This window comes from Odontesthes bonariensis, chromosome 3 (assembly GCF_027942865.1).
Source record: "Odontesthes bonariensis isolate fOdoBon6 chromosome 3, fOdoBon6.hap1, whole genome shotgun sequence".
Lineage (NCBI taxonomy): Eukaryota > Metazoa > Chordata > Actinopteri > Atheriniformes > Atherinopsidae > Odontesthes > Odontesthes bonariensis.
The window spans coordinates 46,273,799-46,291,287 of record NC_134508.1 but is presented as its reverse complement, the minus strand read 5'-3'; positions in this window follow the sequence as shown (position 1 = coordinate 46,291,287).

Here is a 17,489-nt window from a genome sequence, read left to right as displayed (position 1 = left end):
CAGGAGGTAAGGTTACACCAGCACTGGAAATATTAGATTCCCCCTCTTTTCCCAAGAAAGAAGAGCCTGTACAACCTGCTGTCACAGCTTCCTGTGTGCTGACACGATCTCAAAGATTAAAGAAAGCCGCAGCCCAAGATGTAGATCTGTCTGACAGTTTGTTTGCGTCTCTTTTTTCAGATGTGGGAAAATCGCACCATAATCCACCATTTCCTGCCATCCGTGACACATAAACTCTCGATGTCCTGTTGGCTGGTGATCTGTTTCCCCCCCACACACGCGTACAGTTTGGTGAGGCACAGAAGACTGATCCAACGCTCCACCAGTGTTTTTCGAGTGCGGTAAGTGCTGAAAAAGCTAAGGACGAACCAGTGGCCTTCTACCTCAGTGATGGAGTACTAATGCGTAAATGGTGCCCTGTTGTTCTTCCTGACGCTGACTGGAATGTAGTTCACCAGATAGTAGTTCCATCTTGTTACCATCAGCACATCCTTGCTCTAGCCCATGAAAATAAGTGGTCGGGTCATTTAGGTGTCACCAAAACATATCAGCTCATTTTGAAACATTTTTATTGGCCTGGATTAAAACGTGATGTTAGTCAGCATTGTCGCAGTTGTCATGTTTGTCAATTGGCTGGTAAACCCAACCAGACAATCCCTCCTGCTCCTCTCCACCCCATACCTGCGGTCGGAGAACCGTTCGAACGGATCATTATGGATTGTGTTGGTCCACTCCCGCAAACTAGAGGAGGAAATCAGTTTCTGTTAACTTTAATTTGTGTTTCCACTCGTTACCCGGAAGCCATTCCGTTACGTACGATCACTTCCAGTTCTGTAGTCAAAGCCATGACAAGATTCTTTTCCACCTTTGGTTTCCCTAAAATAATTCAGACAGATCAGGGCACAAACTTTCAGTCAAAACTTTTTCAACAGGTTCTGAAAGAACTAAACATTCAACATAAAGTCTCGAGCGCCTATCATCCTGAGTCTCAAGGTGCTTTAGAACGTTGGCATCAGACGTTAAAGTCTATGCTGCGAAAATACTGTACTGAGACTGAAAAGAACTGGGACGAGGGTTTGCCTTTCGTGCTGTTTGCAGCACGAGAAGCCGTTCAGGAATCCTTAGGATTCAGTCCGTCTGAGTTAATTTTTGGTCACACCATTCGCAGTCCTCTCAAGATCGTAAAGGAGAAACTTTTGGAAGTAAACGTTTCTCCTCAGGAGAACGTTATGGATTATGTTTCCAAGATCAGAGAGAGACTTCATCAAGCTCGAAAAGTAGCCAGAGAAACTCTGTGCAATTCCCAAAAATCCATGAAGCGGCGCTACGACCGTTCTGCGGTCCGGCGTTCTTTCACTGTTGGTGAGAATGTACTCGCTCTCCTCCCTACACTTAGTTCCTCTCTTTCTGCAAAGTTTTCCGGACCTTACCAGGTTCGCGAAAAGCTAAGCGACACTGATTATGTAATTAGCACTCCGGAAAGGAGAAGGAAAACTCGTGTCTGTCACATCAACATGTTAAAACCCTACCATTTGCGTAACTCAGGGGCAGTTCCTGGTCTTCAGTCCGACCAACCTCCACCTACCGTTGGTACCTCCGCACTCATTGTAACTGATTCTTACCCCATTGAAGAGGAGGGGTTAAGAGCACCTCCTGCTTCTTATCAGAGTCCTCGGTTACCGAATTCAGAGATGTTGAAAGTTTTGCCTACCCATCTTTCACATCTAACGGAGGCACAGAAAATTGAGGTTGTTCACTTAGTCCATCAGTTTTCAGAACTATTTCAGGATGTACCCACTCAGACCACCGTCCTAAAACACGACGGTGCCCCACCGAAGAAACAACATCCGTATAGAATCAACCCGGTAAAAAGAGCAATAATGAAAAAGGAAATGGATTACCTATTAGAGCATGGTTTTGCTAAGCAAAGTAGTAGTCCGTGGAGCTCCCCTTGTTTGTTGGACACCAAGTCCGATGGTTCCGCTCGATTCGTTTCGTGATTTTCGAAAAGTCAATGCTGTCACTATCATGGATTCATATCCACTTCCTCGTATCGAGGACTGTGTTGACACCATTGGTACTGCTAGGTACGTGAGTAAGCTGGACTTATTGAAGGGATACTGGCAGGTCCGACTTACTGACCGAGCGTCCGAAATCTCTGCATTCGTAACCCCAGATTGTTTTCTGCAATATACAGTTATGGCGTTTGGCATGTGTAACGCACCAGCCACATTCCAACGTCTAATCAATACTGTTCTGTCCGAATTAACAAATTGCAACGCGTACCTCGACGACCTGGTTGTGTACACCGCTACTTGGGATGAGCACATGAATGTGTTAAAACAGGTGTTCACACGGTTGGCAGAGGCGTCGCTAACATTGAACTTAGCCAAGTGTGATTTTGGAAAGGCTACTGTCACCTACTTGGGTAGAATAGTAGGACAAGGACAAGTACGCCCTCTGGAGGCAAAAATAACAGCCATCACAGAGTTTCCTATCCCCACCACTAGGAAAGCACTTTGACGTTTCCTTGGAATGGCCGGCTACTATAGGAACTTCTGTAGAAACTTTTCTACAGTTGCCCATCCTCTTACCTCTCTGCTGAGCCCAAAGGTAGTTTTCGTCTGGACCCCCGAAAGTCAGTATGCATTTGAAAGTGTGAAAACACTGCTGTCTCATGCACCTGTCCTTTCCCCTCCAGAGATATCTAAACACTTCAAACTAGAAGTGGACGCTAGTGCTGTAGGAGCTGGAGCCGTGCTGCTTCAAGAAGGTACTGATGGAGCTGATCATCCCATCTGCTATTTTTCCAGGAAGTTCAACAGGGCCCAGCTGAACTACTCCATCATTGAGAAGGAAACCCTGGCCTTGCTTTTGGCCCTTCAGCACTTCGAAATATACTTGGGATCTAGTCCTGTGCCCATCACTGTATAGACTGACCATAATCCCCTCGTTTTTCTGTCACGTATGTACAATCATAACCAACGCCTTATGCGCTGGGCTTTATTAGTTCAGGATTACAATTTGCATATCGTACATAAACGTGGTTCAGTCAACTTCATCGCTGACGCTTTGTCAAGGGTTTAGGTTTTCATTGACACCAATTTAATAGTTTGTTTTCTTTGAGAAACATTTTCCCTAATCCTCTGGTTTGGGGAAAAGTTTTTGTTAAGGGGGGAGGTGTTACGGCCAGTGGCCTTGTGGTGTGTGTGTTTCTCTTCTCCCCCCCCCCCTCTTCATCATGCAGCCCCCCTGAGTCATTGGATGCAGCCCTTCCCATCTCTCCTTCCTGGGTGTCGCCCACGGACGTCATGACTGGCTGGGCAATTGAGTGCTCCACCTATCCCTGAGGAGGACCGGGATTTTTAAACCCTCACTTCTTTTGCTCGCTGCAGCTGTTCCTCTGGTTTGGAACAGTTTGCCCTCTTGTGTGTTGTGACTCTGAGTCTAAGCTTTGTTGCTTGTGTTGTGACTGATTTAAGCTGTGTAGCTTTTGTTAAGCTTGTTAGCCTTTGAGTATCCTTGATTTTGTGTTGCACCTAGATTTTTCTCAGTATTAGTTGGTTTTGTGTTCCAGAGCCATTTTGGCCTCGCTTTTAAGTTGAGTCCGAGTTTTGTTTTGTATGGAGTTTGTTTTTCATTAGTTTTTGTTTCTCATGTGCCACACTCCTGTTTGGAGGAGATTATCTTTATTTTTGGACCAATTTTAATCCAACAAAATAAACCCTTTTTTCTTTTTCAACATCAAACTTGTCTGGGATTATTAATGTTTCATCTCTCACCCGCTGGCCGAGCCGGGATGTAACACTCATGTAATGGTGTTTTGGTTTGACCGTACTATGAGGAAACAAACTTGTCCGTGAATCCAGATACTCCTGGATTAGGAGATAAGAGATAAGATATCTGTGACACTGAAATCTTTTGCGCACAAATGAGATCATGTGAACCATTTCATCGTCTTGATGAAATAATTCAAGTACAAACCGAGGTCATAGGACAAAACGCCCTCAAAAATGTCATGGCCTAAACATTACATTACATTACATTACGGTCATTTTGCAGACGCTTTTAACCAAAGCGACTTACAATAAGTGCGTTCAACATCGGTAGGCAAAAGAACTTCAGGTCACAAGAAATCATAAGTGCATTTCCTTCCAATACCAAACAGCTAAGAGCAAAACTAGTGCTAGAGTAAGTGCGATAAGTCAGATACCTCAGCCTCTCACCAACTGCACACCAGTCACAGCGGGGTGGGGATGCAAACCCTGGTTCGGGAAGGGGAAGAAATAAAAGAGGTAAGAAAAGCAGGAATGGGATTCAAACCCTGGTTCGGGTAGGGGGTAATGAAAATATAGAGGGTGCCAGTGGTGGAGGAAACAATAAGTGCGTAAGGAACTAGGACGGATCAGCGTAGTGTTTCCTGAAGAGGTGGGTTTTCAGCCTGCGGCGAAAGATGGGCAGCGACTCAGCTGTCCTTATATCAGTCGGGAGATCGTTCCACCATCGGGGTGCCAGAACAGAGAAAAGCCGTGACCGTGTCGATCGTGCGCAGGGACCCCTGAGTGACGGGGCAGCCAGGCGCCTGGTGGCCGCAGAGCGAAGTGGTCGGGCGGGGGTGTAGGGCTTGACCATAGCCTGGAGGTATGAAGGAGCTGTTCCTTCCACTGCCCTGTAGGCCAGCACCAGAGTCTTAAACTGGATGCGAGCGGCTACAGGGAGCCAGTGTAGAGAGCGGAGAAGGGGAGTGGTGTGGGAGAACTTGGGGAGGTTGAACACCAGACGAGCAGCAGCTTTCTGAACCAGCTCCAGAGGTCTGATGGCAGAAGCCGGGGCGCCAGCAAGGAGGGAGTTGCAGTAGTCCAGGCGGGAGATGACAAGAGCCTGGATGAGCACCTGTGCTGCCTTGTCGGTGAGGAAGGGGCGAATCCTCCGGATGTTGTAGAGGAGGAATCGGCAGGAACGGGTCACTGATGTGATGTTTGGCGAGAACGACAGTTGGTCGTCCAGGGTCACACCCAGATTCCTCGCGGTCCGGGTTGATGTCACCACAGAGTCATCCATGGTGATGGCCAGGTCTCTGAATGGGCAGCCCTTCCCCGGGAGAAACACCAGCTCAGTCTTGTCCAGGTTGAGCTTAAGGTGGTGCATCGACATCCACCCCGAGATGTCTGCCAGGCACGCAGCAATGCGTGCTTCCACTTGGGTGTCAGAAGGGGGAAAAGACAGAATCAGCTGGGTGTCGTCTGCATAGCAGTGGTAGGAAAAGTTATGGGAGTGGATGACAGAACCAAGAGATGATGTGTAGAGGGAGAAAAGAAGAGGACCCAGGACCGAACCTTGTGGAACCCCGGTGGTGAGCCTACGTGGTTTCGACACAGACCCTCTCAGTGTGACCTGGTAGAAGCGATCTGTCAGGTAGGATGAGAACATGGAGAGTGCAGAGCCAGAAACCCCCATTCCCTCCAGGGTAGAGAGAAGGATGTCGTGGTTCACTGTGTCAAATGCTGCAGACAGGTCCAGGAGAATCAAGACAGAGGAGAGAGAGTTAGCTCAAGCAGTTTGGAGTGACTCAGTTACTGCTAGGAGGGCCGTCTCAGTTGAGTGGCCCATCTTGAACCCGGACTGGTAGGGATCCAAGAGGTTGTTCTGGTGGAGGTAAGAGGACAGTTGTTTAAAGACAGCATGTTCAAGAGTTTTGGACAGAAAGGGTAGAAGGGATACCGGTCTGTAATTCTGGATCTCTGAAGGGTCAAGAGCTGGTTTCTTTAGAAGAGGAGTGACTTTGGCAGTCCTGAAAGCAGAAGGAAAATAGCCTGATGTCAAAGATGTGTTAATGAGGTGGGTCAGGTAAGGAAGAAGATCAGGTGCAGCAGAATGAAGGAGAGGGGAAGGGACTGGGTCAAGGGAACATGTGGTGGGGCGGCTGGATGTTACAAGGTGAAGGACTAGTGATGTGTCGGTTGCGAACGATCCGGCTCTAAGAGCCGGCTCTTTGAAGTGAACGACAGGAACCGGCTCCACAATGGGAGCCGTTTTGGGAGCCGTTTTTTTCTTTTTTTTTTCTGTATCTCGCTGTCTCTCCGCCTCCCTGACGTTGCGCTTGTGCTCTGCAAGTGCCACAGAGCCGACAGTTTTTTTCCCCACATCGTTTTTTTTGTCCTTCGGTGCCTCACTGTCTCTCCCCTCCCCCTCCCCCTCTCCCTCCCCCTCCCCCTCCCCCTCCCCCTCCTTGCGCGTTTTGCTCTGCTTCTGCCAGCGCTAGACGGAGGTTTTTTTTCCTGGTCGGTGCCTTAATGTCTCCACTGCCCTCATGTCAAGCGAGTGCTCCACACATCTGACCAATCACACGCAGCTTTCAATTAATAAGGTGACAGGGCTGCTTTAATACTTTTTCGTACTATGGTGAGTATTTGTATTTAATACAGTGAGTTCTCCATCTCTAGGCCTAGTAGTTCAAAACTGGTGTTGTTCACATGGTCTTTTTTATCCTTCATAGTTTTATACTTTAATTTAATAGCACTGTATTTGATATTTGTATTGTAGCACCTTTTTTGTTATGAAGCTGCTTTAATACTTTTTCGTATTGTGGTGGGTGTTTGTATTGTATCTGTTTAATTTATTTTAAGTTATTTTTGTGGAAGTGGTGCTATTTTTTGATAATTTAATTGGTTATAATAAAACTTTTATTTATAAAGCATTGTTATGCAGCATTTTTACTCATCATAAGTGCTTAACAATGTCAATAATGAAACAAAATGTTATAAAATTAGGTTTAAGCTATTAATTAATTAATAATGTAAAAATATATATGGGGAGCCATTTGGGAGCCGAAAGAGCCGGCTCTCCACAGTAAGAGGAGCATTAGAGCCGCATCTCGAAAAAGAGCCGAAAATCCCATCACTATGAAGGACCTCATTTGCAGAGAGGGGAGAGAAGTGGGACAGAGAGGGAGGTGAGGGAGAAGGAGGTAGGGAGGGAGGAGTGGGAGGGCGACAGGTGTGGGTGGTGTGGACAGCTGGGAGGTGAGGGAAGGAAGATCGGATATCGTTAACCTTCTTGTCAAAGAAGTCGGCGAAATCGTCAGGGAGGAGGGAGGAGGAGGGGAGAGGGGGTGGGGGTTGGAGGAGGGATGAGAAAGTTTGGAAGAGTTTTTTGGGGTTGGAAGCAGAAGTTTGAATTTTGTTACAGAAGAAGGCAGTTTTGCAGCAGAGAGAGAGGAGGAAAAAGTGGAAAGCAAGGACTGGAAGGCAAGAAGGTCTTCAGGAAGTTTACTTTTCCTCCATTTGCGCTCGGCCGCCCTCACGCTCCGCCTCTCAGTACGCTCTGAGTCCGACAGCCAAGGGGCAGGTGGAGCTGAGCGTGCAGGCCTGGAGGTGAGGGGACAGAGTTTGTCCAGAGAGGAGGACAGGGTGGAGAGAAGAAGATCAGTAGAAGTGTCAGGGGAAAGAAGAGAAAAAGATTCAGGGGCAGGCAGAGCAGAGAGAACAGAAGAGGAGAAGTCAGTGGGGGAGAGAGAGCGGAGATTGGGACGAGAAGATACCAAGTGGGTGGGGGGAGGTCGGTCGGGTCCAGGAAGTCCCCAATAGGGCCTGGTGGGCGATAAACTACAGCGATGGTGAGCTTGACTGGGTGAGAGACAGTGACAGCATGAAATTCAAAGGAGGAGGGAGAGAATTGCAAGAGGGAACAAAGAGAGTATTTCCAGTCCTTGGAAATCAGCAGGCCAGTTCCATAGCCCCCCTGCCACCACTTGCTCAACATGAGTAGAGAGAGAAGGGTGGATGAGGTTAGTGGGGTCCCGGCCTCTGGGTCTGACCCTGTATCTGCGTGGGCGCCAAGACCGAGAGGAGAGAACGGGAATGAAGCACATGGTTTCTTGAAAAATGGTACTTTACACTTACAGGGACCGTCCAGATGAAAATCGTCCTTGAGGAAGTTGGACTTGAAAAAGTCAAGTGCCTTTGTACGACAGCCTTCGTTTGGAGACTGACGCTTCCAACAACAGGAGTTGCTTTGTACTGATTCACTAATTGCTGATTGTCTGCAGGAGTGCAGACCCCTCCCACAGATTAAAAGACAAGTGGCCACTCAGGGCTGAAGCTAGTTTCAATGGGGCTGTTATCACACAGTGAAAAACAAGCCTCCAGCAAATTTACTTTTTAGCAGTCAAAAATCTAGCAAAGATTTAGCAAAGATCGAGCAAAAGGCTAAATGGTACACAAGATAAATGTAGCTTACGAATTCTGGATGAATCAAGAAGTCCACAGCTCTTCCAGAAGGTCAAACAGGGTGGGAGACCGGGTTGGCATACATGAAAGTTTGGCACTTCATTAAAAACTGACCTTCGTTTTATTCCTTTGAATTCTCTGGTGTCCTCTGAAAGAGCGGCAACTGCAGTGTTATAGGTATTAGGAGTTCATTGCCGGCCGCAAAGATTGGGGTCTGTCTTAAATGCCTCTCTGGTTACCTCAGAGTACCTGCAAAAGTAACAACAGGAGAAGCTTTCGTTAAAGCCTCCAATGCCATGAGACCCTAAATTATCCCCGGCTATACAGTACAAAGCCCCACGGACTGTTTCCCCTCCTACAGTAACCCCATTTTCTGCTAAATCTTTCAAATCAGATATCATGTCAGCAAATACTTTAGCACATCCAAACTTTTTTAGGTCATTCTCTCCACACAACAAGACTAGGGACATGTGATCTGTGTTGGATCTCACATGAACTGGCAAATTTGCCACAGAAAGATAAACAGCGAGAACTTTGTGTGTCTTCTTTGCTGAGCCAAGAGGGTTCACTATTTCAAACGCATCTTGGTATAAAATAAGCTGCAGGCCTCCTGGGTTTTCGATGAAGAATGGATTGGACTTATAGGCCTGTCCATCACAAGTGTCACTGAGAATGCATGCATCTGTTTCAGTAGTCTGTTGCAACACAGAATTTTTCCAAAATTGTGATTCTAGCAAGTTAGTCAGTGTTTGCTTCACAGGTATGTAATAAGCATTTCTTTGTCTCATATTATCATCATATCCTAATCTTACTACTTTGGGCTCTACATATTTGAACATGCGTTTGAACGTCTGAGCTCTTGAGTAGGTTGTTCTCAGTGGGCCTTTATGAGATGAGGAGAAAAGATCAGAATCCTTAATACAATCAGAGACCTTCCCCATCACATCATCAGTTAGATTTAGCTCATCTTTCATGAGAGAGTGTAATTTGTTCAAAGTGTAATCAAGTCCCAATTCATGAAGATTTTGCATCTCCTCAACAATTATCTGTATCGTTGACGCTGGAAGCAGGAGCTGTCCTTGAAGTTTTAGATAGAACAGGCAAACGCTCCTAAGAAAGGCTTCATCTAAACTCTGTGTTAATTCAGTACTTACTGGTACTTCTGCACCATCCACTGTCTGCAAAACCTCTTCACAAGCCGTGGCAGAGGACTGCGGTGTGATTTCTCTGTAAAGATAATTTATGTTATTCACTGAACAGTGTGGATGTTTCCTAAACAAGTGTGCTGTAAATGATGACTTCAAAGTAAATGTGCTTTGACAACCTGACACTGGACACTTCACGGATCTTCCCTCCAATAAATGTTTTTTTAAGTGTACAAGAAGTTCCTACACGGTCTGAAATCGGTCTGAGCAAAGTGACACGGCGCACACAAAGTTTGACAGTGTCGGCACTAACAGACGACGCTGGGACGTTGTGCTTCCGATAGAAGTGACACTTAAATGATGCGTATGTACAAAATGTCCGCCTGCAATTTGTACTCTAACACCTGAAAACACAGCGCGGTTCGTTTCTATGAATCCTACAATGCAACACATAACCCCTCAACGTGTGCAAGGTTCTCCCGCAAAAGCAACAACGAATCATGGCAAGGGGAGCTCGAAACAGGCGAAACAGCTATCCGTTACATGGGGAACTTGAAACAAGCAAATTAGCTACCTGCTAGCAGCCAACACCAAATACACCAACATAGGTAGTTGTCTAACAATCAACACTTGTAAAATAAAGACACACTGTTTCGTTTCACAACATTGGATTTTTGACTCAACCAGACGATTGAGTATGATTCAATAGTACTCAATTTGACCAGCTCCACCAAAATACCAACAAGAAAAAAGGCGCCTAAAGCTTAGCTGCTAAAACTCTCAGCTATTAGCGGTTTGCAAATGCAGCAACAAAGTTAACAGTTATCACCCATAGAATAATTAAAAACGTTAACACACACCGTTTCTTCCTTTGGCTTAACCTGACGATTGCGAATGATTCAATGATATTCAATTTGACCCCCTCCCACAAAACAGCAATGGGGGGGGGATGCGCGAAAAGCTTAGCTGCTTGCAAATGCAGCAACAATATTAATATTTGGTGACATAAGGTTGACGTACCACCTGGTTTAGATGACGGCTGTTCAACAAAATAGCTGAATAAACGCAAACGGAGGCTAATTGCTCTGACAAAGTTACCTTATAACTTTGACGGCAGCTTAGGTTGACTGTATAACCAACAGGAGCAAACACTCATTGACAAGAGCCCACAAAACTGTTGCACTGACTGACTGCTGCGCAGCTGAGTGATAACTCGCAGTAGAAGTTCATGTGTGTGAGAGAACACTGAATATTAGCAAGAAGTCGCTAGAGGCACAGCGTTGCCTGTGACGTCACAGCGCTCCAGACGACAAGATCTTAAAACATTCTGGTCTAATATTCCTCTGCATCCGAATAACGAGTAGGCTACACTAGTCTTTGTAAAAAATAAATGACCATGCAGGATTCAACAAAAATAGCATGTTTTTCTTACCTTGAAATTGTTGTGGGTTTGTAAATCCATGAGAAATTCCAATATGTAAAAATAAAAGATTAGCCAATATGCTTTCAGAGTAACGTTTACTTTTAGAAAGTTACATACAGCAGAAGAAACAAAAACAAAAGCAAAAGCAAAACAGCAACAACATTTTTTAAACAGGTATAAGCACAACAGGTTGGTCAAAAAAGTCACACAAAATAGTCACAAAAAAAGGTTTTAAATCAAAGTCCAAGTTGAGGCCTTTGGGTGACAGGGTATTGAGGTAAAATATATAAAAAGCCTCTCTTCTTAGAAGAATACTATTGATATCCCCTCCTCTTCTTGAGACTTTTACATGTTCAATCCCAATATATCTCAGCGAGTAGAGATTGTGTTTCATGGAATTAAAGTGCATGGCAATAGGGCTTTTTTCATCATGAGTTCTAATACTGCTCCTATGTTCTGATATCCGTGTTTTTAAACACCGAGTGGTTTTACCTATATATGCCAGACCACAAGGGCATTTGATCATATATATGACATTTTTACTGTTACAGGAGATTGTACCCTTGATATCAATCTTTTTTCCAGAGTGTGGATGGGTGAAGTAATGACATTTAGTAGTAAAATTGCATTGTGCACAAGTGCCACACTTGTAGTTGCCAGATGGAATAGCAGATAAGAAGTGTGAAGGTTGCTCAGGTGGTAGATCGGCTCTAACGATTTGGTCTCTTATGTTTGGAGCGCGTTTGTACACAATGCGTGGGGGGTCGTTGAAAACTGTTTTTAAATTTGGATCAGATTTCAGAATGTGCCAATGCTGTTGAACGATTTCTTTAAATGAGTTTCCCAAGGAGGAGTATTGTATAGCACAAATTGGCCTATGACGATCAGAATTGGTTCTTCTCATTTGAAGGCAATCTTTTTGGTTGACATTTTTGAATCGCTCAACAGCATTTTGCACCCAGTCTTCTTGATATTGTCTGTCTCTAAATCTTTTCACCATGTCATTACTGTGTTTGGCATAGGAGTCTTCTGAGCTACATATACGGCGCATCGGCCGCACCCTATGAAGTTGGCTAATTGGGAGGCTTTTTTTGAGGGTGGTTGGATGGAAGCTTTTGCCGTGCAGGATGGTATTCTATATAGTGTTGCCAGATGGAAAATGCTGAACTGTACCAAAACCTCAAAATTATCATTTGTGGGGACTTTTTGGGAGGAAATCGTACAAGAACCAAATGGTTGTTTCAAGGCAACTAAATGAACTGAATGAAAACGTTGAAATTATTGTACTTCATGTTTTTTTGATCGTACAGAGAACAAAATTATGGTACAAATGCGGTAATTATTGTACATCTGGCAACACTGCTGCCAGGACCTCCTTTTGACCCTAAGTACAACCCCCCACAGCAAAAACCATTTGCTAATATTTCAAATTTCAGATTCACAATAAAAGTTAATACTTTTATTAGCCATATCGTGATTATTGTTACAAACCAATTTATGGAATTAATCATATGTTTCCCCTATTTTTTAGTGAACATTAGTAACCTCCCTCCCAAATCCTCATACAGTATCGGTAGCGCTAAGCTAGTATGGACCTTTAGCCTCCCAAACTAGAGCGTTGACTGGTGGGCAGCAGGTTCGAGCCCTGAGTGTGAAATTAGCTCAGGTGCGATTAAGGTTTAGCGGGGCGAGTGCAACTGATGCCAACTAGGAGAGTTCAGCGTACAATATTATTATACCTTCCTCCCAAAGCCTCATACGCTATCGTAGCACTGAGCTATCAACCTGTCCAAACTGGAGCATTGGCTGGTAGGCCGTGGGTTCGAGCCCAGAGTGGCGAACTAGCGCAGATGACCGCAGTTACACTGGTGCCGTGACCCGGATGAGAGTGAAGTTTAGCGGGGTGAGTGTAACGGATGCCAAGTAGTTCAGTTTGCCTACGTTAGTAAACCTCCCTCCCAAAGCCTCATACAGTATAGAGCTTGCAAGTGGGTGACATCACTTTGTATGCGGCAGATTAGAAATTTTAACAGCATCCTGTCTGTAAGGAAATTTTTAACATGCTGTGCTCCATAGGGATACTCGTTGAACCAAAATATAAGACAGACGTTAACAACCGATATTCGTGTGTCCCCGCATTCTTTCCCCATCAACAAAAGATACAGCACAACCACATGGGTGTGTTTATTAAACAAAACATAACGATAATACAGTAATCTTGCTAGTACTACCCCTAGGCTAATCTGGAAATTTTGAGAACTATCTCTCACATCTCGCGTGAGCTGAAACGAGCTCCTGCTTCAAGGAAAAGTCACGCAAGCAAACTTCAGCTCGATGGTAAGTTTTGAACTTATATTACTAAACCAAGGCAATCGGACTTAATGCAGTTATGGCATTATTTAAGTATCATCAAAATAGTGTTGTCAGGAATGAAAAACAACATGTATCAGGGCTTGTAGAGAAATATTTCCAAAGTCTCGGACGTGCGTGGCGGTTACCGTGATACAAATTTCCCTTGTGTAGTCTGCCAGTTTTCCCGCTTTAGCAAGTTGATAGCAACATCGCATTTATGTTGCCGTTTGACACCAAATGATCAAACCTGTCATTCCCAGTCTATTTAAAAACCTCTGTAGTTTGCGGGGGTTCGCTACTCGCGTGTTGTCACTCACACCTTATTTGAGACTGGTCCGCGAAACACCATTCATTCTCTCATAGAGAGTCGGACCTTAGGAACCACCATGGCGTTAAATGCTAACAAGAAAAACTACATGCTTCCAGGTGACTTGCTGTGATGGAGTGACCATCACTAGGGTTGTGGGTGTGTTCTGACGCCAATGAGCCTGGCTCTTTGGTGTAGTGGTCAGAGCCCCAGTTTAGTACCCAGAAGGCCGGGGTTCGAGTCCCGGCGGCGCAACTCTACTCCCCTTCGCTACAAATGGTGTCAGAAGTGGGATGGCTACCGTGAGGCCATCGGAAGCGTACCCATTGTGTGTAAGCCGTATTTCCATGTGAGGGACCCCCAGGATTGGTGACCCCGGTGCGAGGGACCCCAGTGATGGGTGAAGCATTGATGATGGGGCACACTGGATGGGAGAAGCATGATGGGCCTCTACGTGAGGGACACCATGAGTGTGTGAAGCGCACCGGAGCGCTTCCCGAAGGGGAAGGCAGTGTGATGGAGTGACCATCACTAGGGTTGTGGGTGTGTTCTGACTGTCACGCCAATTAGCCTGGCTCTTTGGTGTAGTGGTGAGAGCCCCAGTTTAGTACCCAGAAGGCCGGGGTTTGAGTCCCCGCGGCGCAACTCTACTCCCCTTCGCTACACTTGCGAACGCTATTGTAGCGCTAAGCTATCGCCTATACACTGATTTTCCGTGTTTATCAACTTTTGGCTGCGCGCGCAGCCAGGAATCACAAAATGCTACTTGGCTAGGTGTTTATCATTGGAAGTCCCATTGGAGCCCTGCACAGTGTATAACAAGAACCTGCTGTCTGGTCGGCGGGCGGTTTTATCCACTTGCTCGGATTTTGTACTCTCGATTACACCGTTTAGGAGAACATATTGTCATGTCGCTCTGAATTCTTTGGTATGCTCCCTAAATAACGCTATATTGTGTAGCAAAGTGGTAGCCACTGCTGACAAGGCAGGGTTTCGCGATCGGAGGTAGCCTCTGATTGTTTGGGAGCTGCTGTCACTCAAACGTTGCCCTCGTGTGTGATTGGAGTGATACAATATAACTTAATTTACAAAGCACATAAATCGATTCTGATGTACTCACGTTAAGATATGTTCTCCCAGAATGGAGTTGGTAGGAGTACAGCCAGGAAGGAGTACAGACAGGAGTACAGACACCACGGAAACCGCTACAACATCCAGCTGACTAGAAAACAGGTTCTAACCACGCACTACACTGGTCCAATGGAACTTCCAATGTTAAATACCTAGCCAGGTAGCATTTTGGGATTCCTGGCTGCGCGTGCAGCCAAAAGTTGATAAACACGGAAAATCAGTGTATAGGTCTGGACCTTTAGCTCCAGTATGGATAGGTTTCCCGTTTACAAACATTCATGTTGTGAGGAGGGGCAAGATGCTAAGCAGCCAACCACGTGAGCTCAGTTTTTGAGTGACAGTAGTTTCCAGCAGCCAGGGGAGCGCAGCCGTGGGTTTTTACAAACGGGAAACCCATGTATTGTGCTGTCCCTCCCATGCCCGAACTGGAGCGTTGACTGTTAGTTTGCAGGTTCGAGCCCCAAATGGGTAATTAGCACAGATGACCTCAGTTACTCTGGAACCGTAGACCCGGAATAGGAATTAAGTATTGGGGAGTGAGTGTAATGCCACCTGCACACTCAGCTCCGGTACACGGATACGGTACTAATGGAAACCATTCAGGCCCTGCTCACATTGTTGCGGCGACGGCGACGTCCATGCAAAGGCTGCTGGGATTGCGGTACAGCAACTAGGACCGTTGACGTCTACATGAATAATTTAATTATGCAAATGGGCAGTTAGCTACTTTTTAAATCTGGAGTGCTGCTTAACCGTGAGACAAGCTTATGGCGGCGGAGCAGAGCTACAGTAATGTTGAAAAACAATGGTTATGTCCCTCAAAAATGCTTAAAAAACTTAACTTCAACTTTAAAAAAGTCGCCAGATTTGCCAAAAAAAAAATCGCCAAAGTCGCTAGATGAGGTTTTTAGTCCTCAGAGATGGCTAAACGTTGCTAAAGCTAGACAAACTCGCTGAATAGAGTTAACAAGTGGGTGACGTCACGTTATGTTGAAAAACAATGGTTTTGTCCCTCAAAACTGCTTAAAAACTGTAACTTAAACTTTAAAAAAAAAGTCGCCAGATTTGCCAAAACATCGCCAAAGTCGCTAGATGAGGTTTTTAATCCTCAGAGACGACCAAACGTCGCTAAAGCTAGACAAAGTCGCTAAATAGAGTTCGCAAGAGCGACCTATGCTACCTGAGTGACGGAAGTCATTATTTCTCTATGGAGGGTCGGCGACTAAAGCGACCAAAACAAATTTCAGCGATTAAAGTCAAGCTAATATTGGTATATATGGTAATGAGCTATGACGCGGTTCGGCAAAAACCAATTGGAATGTTCATATCTCTGAATGTCCCAGGCTGACAGGCCAGAGCCGTTATGTGATTAGCTATAAATCAAACATGTCAATGTCACATCCAGAGCGAATAAAGCGAATTCATGGCGAAACTTCTTCAGCGACCTCAGCGGGTAGTGTAGGTTTACCAACATTTTACCATCAAACTCTGTTAGTTGACATCCGTTACACATGTTTTGAGTCTACAGAATTAAATTGTATTTACTGTTATTTAATATGCATCACATCCCATAGTTAAGCTGCTATAGGCCCAGACTGCTGGGGGGCCTCATCTGTCACACCTTTCCTCACTTTACTCTCTTTTTCCCCTGTTCAATTTCTCAAATGACATTATGTATATGTGACATTATTGTGGTCATTAACTCGTGTTTCCCTGTTCCAACAGGTATCCTTTGAATGGTGTTACAGTGCCCCCCCCCCTTTCTGTCTTCTCAAACCCCAGCTGGTGGAGGCGGATGGCCACTCTTCCTGGTTCTGGTTCTGCCAGAGGTTTCTTCCTGTTCAAAGGGGGTCGTTTCTCTCCACAGTCGCCTCAGGCACGCTCAGGACGGGAGATTGGACCGAAAAAAAACAAAACAAAAAAACCCCAAAGTTTCAGCGCAATCTGTTGGTTTCCTTAGCTAGGAAATTGTTTTTGAATTGGCTCTATATGAACGAATTGGATTATTTTTTGAATAATTGATTTTGGTGTCTGAAATATCACTCATCAAAGAACTGCTAACTAAGAAATAATCTATTCTTGAATATGAGTGGTGTACTGCTGAGAAGAAGGTGTACTCTCTGAGAGTGGGGTGGTGGGAGCGCCAAGCATCACAACGACCAAAATCATTCATACATTGTTTAACAATATTTGTGGACTGCCAGTTCCGCTGACTTCCTGTAGTACTGCACCTGTCCACTCCTGAGTCAGATACCATGTTAAAGTCCCCTCCAGCTCTACCTTTCTACCAAACCCAGCTCCACTTTCCCGCCCTCCTCCCTCTGTTACTGCTTACAAGAAATCAAAACCTGGCTCTCTTCTAATTTTCTGAAACTCAACAGTGATAAAACAGAGGTTCTCTTACTAACCCTCCAAGTTTTACCGTCCCCATCAATAAGTCCTCTGTTTCCCCCTCCCTACAGGTTAAGAGTCTGGGTGTCGTCCCCCCCCGTCTCTGGAACTCCCTCCCCCCAGCATCAGGTACATTGACTCATTCTCCACTTTCAAATCCCATCTGAAAACCCACCTTTTTAAACAGGCCTACTCCCTCTAACTCTCTTTGCTCTTAGTGATTTTAATTATTTTTGTTGTTGTTTTTGTAAGGTGACCTTGAGTGCCATGAAAGGCGCCTGTAAATAAAATGCCTTATTATTATCACTTCTCAATGTTCCTATGTAGGAACATCCCACTCAGAGAATGGAAAATTAATGAATGTTTGTCTTTTTCATTAAATAGTATTTGAATGGAAAACAACAACAAAAAACGATAACAAAGAGTTATCGAAGTGTTAATATAAATGCATACATGTGGAACATCTAAGGTTAAGCAATGAGTGGATTCCATACTGTAGTCAGATATGGACA